At 37.6% G+C, this 9,996-nt stretch overlaps 3 long non-coding RNA genes across 10 annotated transcripts; 2 read left to right on the top strand and 1 right to left on the bottom strand.

Moving 5' to 3' along the window:
- Nucleotides 1-361: 361 nt before the first annotated feature.
- Nucleotides 362-3,304, top strand: LOC136242347 (uncharacterized). The gene is made up of 3 exons (XR_010694518.1): nucleotides 362-482; nucleotides 2,732-2,781; nucleotides 2,837-3,304. It is a non-coding gene; the product is annotated as an uncharacterized lncRNA (long non-coding RNA).
- Nucleotides 2,787-6,342, bottom strand: LOC136242350 (uncharacterized). The gene is made up of 3 exons (XR_010694527.1): nucleotides 6,217-6,342; nucleotides 5,690-5,796; nucleotides 2,787-3,048 (listed from the first exon to the last, which is right to left on the bottom strand). It is a non-coding gene; the product is annotated as an uncharacterized lncRNA (long non-coding RNA).
- A 125-nt stretch (nucleotides 6,343-6,467) lies between these two features.
- On the top strand, nucleotides 6,468-9,685 carry LOC136242348 (uncharacterized). 8 transcript variants are annotated; one of them, XR_010694525.1, is made up of 8 exons: nucleotides 6,470-6,678; nucleotides 7,236-7,314; nucleotides 7,362-7,578; nucleotides 7,631-7,823; nucleotides 7,874-8,259; nucleotides 8,337-8,380; nucleotides 9,460-9,507; nucleotides 9,555-9,685. It is a non-coding gene; the product is annotated as an uncharacterized lncRNA (long non-coding RNA). The 8 variants fall into 8 exon arrangements; XR_010694524.1 differs by lacking the exon at nucleotides 8,337-8,380 and having other exon boundaries at nucleotides 6,473-6,678; XR_010694520.1 differs by having other exon boundaries at nucleotides 6,473-6,678; nucleotides 9,460-9,685.
- The last annotated feature ends 311 nt before the right edge of the window (nucleotides 9,686-9,996 follow it).

Raw genomic sequence — 9,996 nt, 5'->3', positions numbered from 1 at the left:
TGTAACCATATGTATATAATTAAGTAACTTGTCGTATTTAAATTGTACATACTTATATAGTTAAGTAACTAATGGAAATTGTACACACATGTAATTGCACATCAGCATTATACCCCTGGAGGGTCCTGCTGATTAACAATAAATAAACCATGGTAACCATGCGATAAAGCAATGACGCGTACAAGAAGCCATAGCAAATAAACATGACGTAACATATCATATAGACTACTACGCAATTTGTGGTAAATCAGGCGGGGGCTAATTCGGCGCTACACCATAATAACCCTAAACGGGTTTCGTTACTTTCACATCGTTTGATGCCCTACGTAAAATTACGTAACAACACTGCGCTATAGGCGCTTTTATAAAATAATAATTATTAAGCACACTGACACGCTTTATTACCTCGATTCTGGGGAGAGGTGACAGCAGCCAGTGGCCTGTGATGACGTGCTACTAAGGGGTCTGCCAGGATAACAGAAGTGAGTTATGTATGCATGAGTATGTATCACATCACCACCAAGATCACCACTGTTTGCCCGGCACCCCATATAATGCTATGAACAGAATTCTTAACATAGACATGGTGATAATTCCTTTAGTCCAGATATATTTCAACTTGCCTTGGTCAATTATAGTAGAGGGGCAGAGGCTTACATGCAGTTGCAGTGGTGTTGATGGTTTTGCAGTGTTGGTAGTTGAACTAGACCTACAGAATCGCCCCCCCCCCCCCTTCCCCTTAGAATTTCTTGTGAGCATAACTACGTAGCTAATGGATAATACTATAGTACAATTTCTGAAACAATATTAACTGTAAATTTACAACAGGAAAATTTTTACAAAAGGAAAATTTGACAAATTGGTTAATTTGTCCAATAAACACCTCAAAAGTCAGTGTTTAGACCTGTTATTTTTGCTTTTCGTCAAAGCTGATTAATAATATTGTAAATTCTTCAAATTTTTCTTTCGTCAGTACTTCCTGTTGTATCTGTAAAACTTTGTTAAATATCTGCATACCTAATCATCCGTGCAGCACTGTCTGCCTTTCATTTGTGACAGTTAGCTATAGTGTGTGGGTCATGCCATTCTACAGGTGTATGTTATGTATTACTCCACCATTACTGAAGCTCAAAGCAGCCACTGAAATCAATTTATTGTCATGCACAGTGCTGTATAGGTTGAGTAGCTGTATTGCTTGATTAAACACCTTAAATTAATTTTTAATATTTCATTGAATTAGTTAATACAGAAATATTGGCATTAAATTACATTTGCAATCTTTGCTGATAGTACAGTCTCGTGCAAGGTTTTGTACCCTGCCCCATGTTGTGCGTGCAGATAACCTTTGCAATTAGGCACGAGCAGCTGTTACTTCATTAACATAAACACAATGGGCTGCTCATGTTGGGACTGGTGGGATACAGGGAATTTGGGGATTCACCCATTCACCATAGGGACCTGCAATATATTAGTACAGACTGTCCCAATATTAAGTAAACCCAAGAGGGTTATCATTTCTGCCATTTGTTATCCAGCGTGTGCAAATTCAACTCTTGCTCGTGATTAGATATAATTGAATCACTCCAGTCTAACAGTTAAATTTCAAGTACATGTACTGCAAAATGGTGTTACACTGCACACAATCAGTAGAGTCTGAGTTAAAAGACAAACCAAGTGAATCGCCTCAGTTGGTAGGCATCAAATCATCCTCCATAATCAGTAGCAAACAAATTAAGGTACAACAACATGTGTGTACCTTCAAATACCAACTATACTGTTACAGTATGTACTAAATTGAAAATGTTTACAATAACTTTGACTGTCATTGTAAGGCATACCCACAGAATGTGGACCATGTCAGCGTGTCCAAGTGTGAAGTAATTTATTTAGCTGGTCTGCACTATATTGAACAGCGACAATTCAGCACGTGCACTATTCTCTTTCCCTACATCAGGACCCTTTCCCCCTTCACTAAGGCTTGAAACATGCTATCACTATGTAAAGCTGCTCCTGTACAACTGTAACTACTCTATTTATTAGACTGAAATGTTGTTTAAAAATCCATTGCTTTCGTATCATGTACAGCACAGCGTGTTTTGCACTGATAGGGACATTAAGTACGTATAGGCTTCAGATGAAGTGATCCAATTCATGTATGGTAACCCAGGGGTTTAAATCAAAGGTAAAGTGCAGTTGTGATTCTGTGTACAGTGAATATGTATGGGGTTTGTTGGAGAGTCAACTACGGAAAGGTTGTGAATAATACTTAATGGTGAAATCGTACTTAGAACAAGTAATGTCCCCTCTGTTGGAGAAGCGACAAGTTCCTGGTGATAACAATCTGACTGAGTGTGCAAATGATAATTATGAAGTTGTAGATAATGACACTCTTGAACTGTCTAAACTTACATGAATATTATTGTTAGTGTCTCTATTGATTATGCATTCCCCCTCCCCCCACTGGATGCATCAATAATTACAGACTGTCCAGTATAATAAAGACATAATGGTTTGGTTCCAAATTCAGAAAAGAAGACCAAATGGTGTGTTTCCTAGTACATATAAAACAGTGAAATTGTCAGACCACATAGGACATTTGAAATAAAAGCTTCAGGGTGTTTTAGCAGGTCAAGCATTACTACGAATAAGCCACATTCCATTCATAAATTATTAGGGCTACCATCTGAATGTAATAGAGGTAACATACTGTACAATACATGTTCTGTTACAGAAAGAAGTTACGGTAATATTGGATCTACTATAAAGATGTGATAACAAAGGGTTAGTTATTTGTAAATAAAAAGATGTGATATTTAAACAACAATAATATGATCAGTTACAGCATGTACATAAAACTTGGAACAAAAAGTTATTGAGCGATGTACCACAGTGTAGCATCACACTATTGCAAATGCTGCAACTCTTCAGCAAAAAAAGTCACCCTTGATGATAGAGTTCTATGTACAATATGAGGAGATACTGGCCAATTTCACCTGCTGTGCGAGTAGTCATGACTGACCCACAATTAGACGATGACATCATTGCTACCTGCATTAACAAAAACAAACAAAACAATTACTATTGTATTTCATTTTACAGAGTATGTCTAAAAAAAACTTTGCAAAATGACATTTGTATTAGGAGAACGGCAGAATTCTACATGGAAAGTCACTACTGTCATCAAAATGAAGAAGTGAACACATACATAGCTACAGAAAGAAACTCAGTCATTACTGATGACATTACTGATGTGCGTAACATGCGTATGTGGGTAAAACCCAGTGGGTTTTTCCCTGAATCATCTTGGTGCTGGATGGTTCAAAATTTTTACGTTTTGATTTCTTGTTGCTAGCCCTCACTCTCCATTGTTGTATTTAGTCTTTCATTATATTCTATTCACTTATGAATGTAAGTTTTCAGGTAGTCGTGCTCCTGGACTTACATATGGTTATTGTCTTGTATCTATGGTTACTAAGTATGTTGTTGGTTGTTTGGTAGCAATGATAGATAGCCTACTACAGTTGCTAGTGGTGCAAAACCCAGATGTTATAGATTACAATGGGCAAACAGGGTGTGGGTTATTTGGAGTATGGTGGAGGGGGTTAGACTGTGACTTCAGAATCACCTGTTTAATTGTAGTGCTAGGCTTATAAAACAAAACACTAGGGGTATCACGTATCACTTACTAAGTCAATCTCAATCTGTGATTGTGGTCAAACTCACAGTCAACAGTCAAGACTACAAAATATCACTACAGTGGGAGATGGGAAGAAGTGTTAAAACTCAGAGTTACCTATAAATAAATATTAAAACTTACGAGATAGAAAAACTTAAAATGTTTCAAAGCTCTGTAACAATTTCACTGTGATTTCAATGATGTATCTTTAACATTTGTAGATCAGAGGGGTAAGACAAGATCACGTGCACTACAAAGCACTAACAAAAATATTTTATTAAACCATAGTCATACTACCTGTTGAAAGTAATGGATCGTACAACAACGATTGTATTGTAATCATTGATGCCTACTGTTACTGTTGACATGAAAGTCATGAGACAAAGTGGCAGTAAAGAGGGGTTTCTAGGGGTCTGGGCATACTCCCCAAGAATTTTGAAACATAAGTGTGCCATGATTGAACCTGGAAATGATTTTAGAGAATGAGTGAGATCTGGAAATAATTAGCAAGCTGAAGGGACAAAATAACTATGTATATAATTATGTGCGTGAAAGCATTGATTTGATGAATGTGTTGATTTTCAGTTTATAGTGAACTATAAGAAAGAAATTAAAACTAGTAAGGTAATTTTTAATCAGAGTAGTAGACCATGAAATAGAAAATTTTTGAAAATGGCTATCTCACGATGTATCTTTAGACTTTTAGTCAAATCCCTGTGGTAAATTGTAAAAGAGTTAAGAGGTACAATACGTAAGTATACTTTCCTGTAGTAAACCTGGCTATTTTGTCTAAATTTTAGAACTAGCCCAATCACCATTTGTAACTAGCCAAAAGTCATTTACAACTAGCTTTTTGGCCACAACTAGCCCCCCTTTTTAGCCCTTGCCATAACAGCAGCATCTTTCCAATCATGAATCACACCATTGCAAGCAACAAACTAAATAGAGCAAAATATGTATCAAGCCCCTTCCTCTACTTTTTGTACAGGGTCTATTCAGTTCACATGAAATACTTTAAGTACTTGTGCAACATTATTACGCATTCACGTGGTCTTGTGACTCTTGTCCTACTCCCCTGGTTATATAGATAGGATGAATTAAAAAATTTTAAAGCACAGGACTATAGTACGTTCACGTTGAGCTGAATCCTCAAAAATATTTAATAACTCACGAATGCAATTACACACGATCTTGAAATTTGGCTCATTTGTAGTACTGCTTGATCCGCTAAAAATATTTCAAAATCTTTTTGTTCAAATGTTTAACATAATATTTATGGCCAATCAAAATTTTCACAATACATTTCCTTTGGGGAAGCCATATAAGTGCAGTGTCCATTACAGCCCTTTCCTGAACTTGTAATGGAGCTAAACCGTACGTGTCTGTTGCTGACACCTTTGCTGTTACCAATAATCATCTGGTTAGCTGAAATGTTGACTCTGTTGAGAAAAAATCCACTTTTAATTTTTAGCTGTTTTTCAGGATTCAGCTCAACGTGAACATACTATAGTGTGTTTGGTAAATGGATATAATAAACCTAAATAGTTTCAACACTTCAAGTAACAATGAAGGTGTACGGATTTATATCTAGCTGGCTCACATGGCCCAGACAGCAGCTTTCTTGGTTTACTATAGCTAGTTATACTAACTTTTAAAAATGCTAAATGTCCACATTAGATGTGGCCAGGGATGAAAACCTAACAATTAAGCCTAAAACAGCAGACAAAATTTCAGGAAGATGCATTCAAGTCAGGTCAAAAGCTGTAAGTCAAAGGCTAAAGTAAATTTTGTCTTTGACGCAGATCATCCAATAGTGAGTGATTGTGTGACACCCCAGTGAAACAAACGTACACTAGGTTCCTATTAAAAGATGGTCACCAGTAGGTTGAAATATCCCTGAAGTAAATTATCACCATGCTTGAGCTAAAAATTCTGTTCATAGCATTTTTAAAACAGTACACTCAAGGATAATGGAAGGTAACAGAGGTGATGTGATACATAATGCATACATACCTCTGTTATCCTGGCAGACCAATTAGTCGCACATCATCTTCAGTCATCACAAGACTGGCTGCTGTCACCTATTGAGTTTGACGTGTCTCAGTGCTTTATCAATGTGCCTATAATGTAGTGTTGTTACATAATGGTATGTAGAGGTGCATCAAACAATGTGAAAGTAACAAAAACTGTTTCAGAAATTGTAAGATTATGTGAGTTTCAGACCCTTGGGAAAGAGGCTACAGTATTATCCATTAGCTACAGTTATGCTATTCCTCTAGTAAAGAATACTTCAACTACGAACACTGCTGCAAAACCATCAACACCACTGCAACTGCATGGGACAATCTGAGCCTCTGCCCTTACTATAATTGACCAAGGCAAGTTGAAATATATCTGGAGTGAAGGAAATTGTTACCATGTCTGTGTTAAGAGTTCTGTTCATAGCATTAATAGCGGTATTGCAGCATAAAACATTACAACCAGCATATTAAAGTGATCTTGGTGGTGGTGTGATACACACTGCTGCATACATTACTTACCTCTGTTATTCTGGCAGACCCCTTAGTCACAGAACACTAGCTGGCTGCTGTTACCTCTCCCCATTAGATTCTATGTATCTGGTTTGATAAAGCGTGTCTCAGTCAGTGCTTAATAATTATTTTATTAAAGCGCCTCTAACGCAATGTTGTTACGTAATTTTACGTGGGGCATCAAACGATGTGAAAGTAACGAAACCCCATAAGAAACCAATCTCGTTATGTACAGACTTGCTCAACCACAAAATTGCGTAATACCGGAAACAAAATAATATCACGTGACGATGGTTGTAACACCGGTAATGCGAGAGACCTTTTATCGATAAGGCGATTCTAATGGATTCAGGAGTCATAAAGGAGTTCACCCTCAGGTTACCGTTTCTTCGTGTTCCAGCATATGTGTTGTACTGTGGCTGCTACTGAAGGTTGCCACCCGTGGTGCTGATGACCGGTGAGCTCTTGAAGGTACAACTAGTGTTCTGTGTTCAAATAGTCTTTATACCCTTTTCACCTGTTCAGCCTATCATGTTAAAATTGCACCCAGAAATAGTGCTATGTTATGGGTGTAACATGACCAAATTTCAGCTTATTCACAAGTCAAGTTAGGCCAGGCAAAAACTTAATTGTTTTGCATCCCCTCCTGCATCCCTTTTACCCACTGCCTCTAATTTCATTATTGCTGTTATCAATCACAAGCAACACTGTTTCCTCTTCTATAACCAGTTGCAATTACACCAGGTGTGTGTACATACTTCAAGTAAGCTGGGCTAATAATGAGCAAAGACAAGTGTGAATTCAACAAGTCAGAAATTAAATTTCTAGGCCAACCAGTTAATCACGTACATCCTGATCCTGACAAAATACACGTTATCAGAGATACAAAAGCAAGCACCAACTAATATTTGTCAGTTTTTAGGTATGATCAATCAATTGATCAAATTTTCATACGTACGTCTGTGTATATAATGTGTGTAGGTCTGTACTGCCTGTATAATATTGCACATTTATGAATTACCATTCAGAGTTTGGCTGGAGATGCTACAGAAGAACCTCAAAGGCTGCAAGAAGGAGATTAAGAGTCTCTCATTGATTGAGAATGCTGTTAGTAACTGTGATGCTACTTGTTACTTAGTTACCTGATCACCTAGGTGACACATGTAGCCTTCCTCAAGGCCAACTACAAGTACTCTATTGTAAAAGTGTCAAGCTGTTAACCTCAGCTCCAAAGCCACCATCACTAGCTGACGCTGGTCGCTTCAACAATCTTGGTTGTCTACACAATCGCATGGGCAAGTACAGTTTGGCATCTTACTACTTCAGCTCTATGATGCCCTCAATGACTTCCCACCATATCATTGGAGAAAGGTAGGTGAGTGGGTGGGTGTGTCCTGTGTTGTCATGTGATCTGTGGTTGTAGCAGCACTGTCAGGTCGTCCATTGCCAGTACTGGGGGTAAATGGTCGTCGAGTGTTGTTATATAATATTGGACTGCAACAACTATATGCTGGTCAACCAACTGTTGCATTCATTTCTTTGTTGGAAGCTACAAGTGTTTCAATCCACACTTGTGGCTTCAGCTGGCTGAGACTTCAATAGTGGATTACAATAAGGTTGTTATGGTGACTGTTACCATGGTACGTAATTGTTATAATACTCGCAGGCACAGATGGTCTATGCAAAGCAGCAGTATTACCATAGTCAAACTGTAGTTGGAGCTGGTTTCCATCAAGTTTTGTTGTCATGCCGATGGAGGTAGGTCACTTATCACATGACGGATCATCATCAGCCATATATGCCAACCCCATCACTTTACTTTGCTAACATCTGTCTGTGTAATGCTCTCTACTTGCTACCTCCACTGCCACAGCAACCAATGAGACTACGTTATATCTGAGTTGCCATGTCCACCACTCCATGGTGATGCTATGATGCCATAAGGGCGTCCATTCTGGCAAACAGTTCTTATATTTTGTTATGTCAAGGTGACCCGGTGTCTTACTACAGTAAACAACTTCTGACCATTCCTTCACTGTCATTTCCACTAATGTAAGTGTCATATTGACAAGAAAGCTATGGGCTATGTAGTTAGTGTTGTTACATGTACGTAACTTTTAACCTCACAGTTGTGAATGTAGCTTAGACAACCACTTCAGTCAACTCACCAATGGTAATGAATATAGATATGAATGTTTCATAAATTTGTTGAACCATGTTGTCTTGAGTTATGGCCCAGGTCTGTTTAACTTTAAGCGGCTTTTCACCCCGGCCAGTAAACAAGTCCAGTGACTATACAAGATTATCATTTCTATACAAGTTCAACATTCTCATATTTCTTTTAATAACTTCAGTGTTTTACTCTAGTCTCCTTGATGTGTTCCTCCGTGTAAGGTAGTTTACTGTATGAAATATTCTTTTACTTCATCCTTCAAGATGCTACACAGAATTGTTAGAAATTATAACTACACACTAAATGTTCAGTTGAGACCTGATATTTATTCAAACTTCTTTTTATACCCTACTTACTAAGAAGGCTGGCTATCATTTTACAGCACAGCAAATGGCACTTGGACGGTGGCAAAACATAAGTACTAGTTCTTAAAAGGCTTTTATTTGGCTAACCTTTATAGTAATAGATAGCTTGATTTGGAGTATTTCATGACCTCCTGCTCACATAGAAATCCAAATTTTTGTAGATGAGAAACAAGTAATCAAGTTTGCCTTACCTGTACAGTTCTTGTTAAATTGCTACCATGATTTTCATACATTAGCGTTTTACCCTTAATGGGTTTTGCTAATCAATCAATTAATAAGAGTGGGTGCCAGGTACATGTAATTGAAAATGTTGTAAGACACCCTTTTGCAGATCCAGTCACATATAACGTCAGGGTTGAATATTTAGTAGCATATCCATCACTTAAGGCAAAGAAATAATTCTTACCCTATGACTTATAAATCCCGGATTTAGAGGGCAGTGAAAACTCACTGGAAATATTCTTTGTAAGACTTCACCACTATTTAGAATATTAACTTACATTGTTTTAAGCTGTTACATACATTGTATCATTTACTACAACATTTTAAAAAAACCTTCTGTTAATATCTTGGGTGATGTATTACATGCTTGACCCTGTCCATCATCAGGTGTCCCCTATTCAAAGTTTCCATTAGTGCATCACTTGTGGCATCCTAATGCAGGGTTAGACTAGCAATTGATGTTATTATGAAGTATGTTCCTCTCCAAATTAGGTGTTTACAGCAAGCAGGTACTCTTCCACTGGAGTCTATACTACTGAGGTAATAATCCTGTTAGTATAATGGCATCATCTGTTTGGAACGAAAAGGTACACGTACTGGACTGGGCTACTGGAATGGACTACAGGACTGGACTACTGGACTGGGATTTTTTGCTCCATGATTCATTTTTCAACACTGTTTGTTAAGCACATTGGCTATTACACCTTCTCCAATACAACTGCCCACTTGTTTTCATTGGCATGTCCCAAAACTGTGGTGTATGGTATGGGCAATATATTTCTTAGAAATGCCAAATGTGCAAACATGCAATGATGCTAAGCCAATTAATGCATACATAAACACAGTAGTTGACTAGTGGCTGTAGTAGTGGTACATCACACAGTACACATTATTACAACTTGCTAGTATACTGCACAATGCAGCAGCTACCATGTACGGATATAATTAGATTATAATACATAGCTAGATCATTTCATCCCAAGCTCCTGAAAATATTTATCTTTGTGTAAATGCAGTTAATCTAGATTA

This window comes from Dysidea avara, chromosome 13 (genome assembly GCF_963678975.1).
Source record: "Dysidea avara chromosome 13, odDysAvar1.4, whole genome shotgun sequence".
In the NCBI taxonomy this organism is placed as follows: Eukaryota; Metazoa; Porifera; class Demospongiae; order Dictyoceratida; family Dysideidae; genus Dysidea; species Dysidea avara.
The sequence above is the reverse complement of the archived record's forward strand: the minus strand, read 5'-3'. Positions and strand labels throughout refer to the sequence as shown.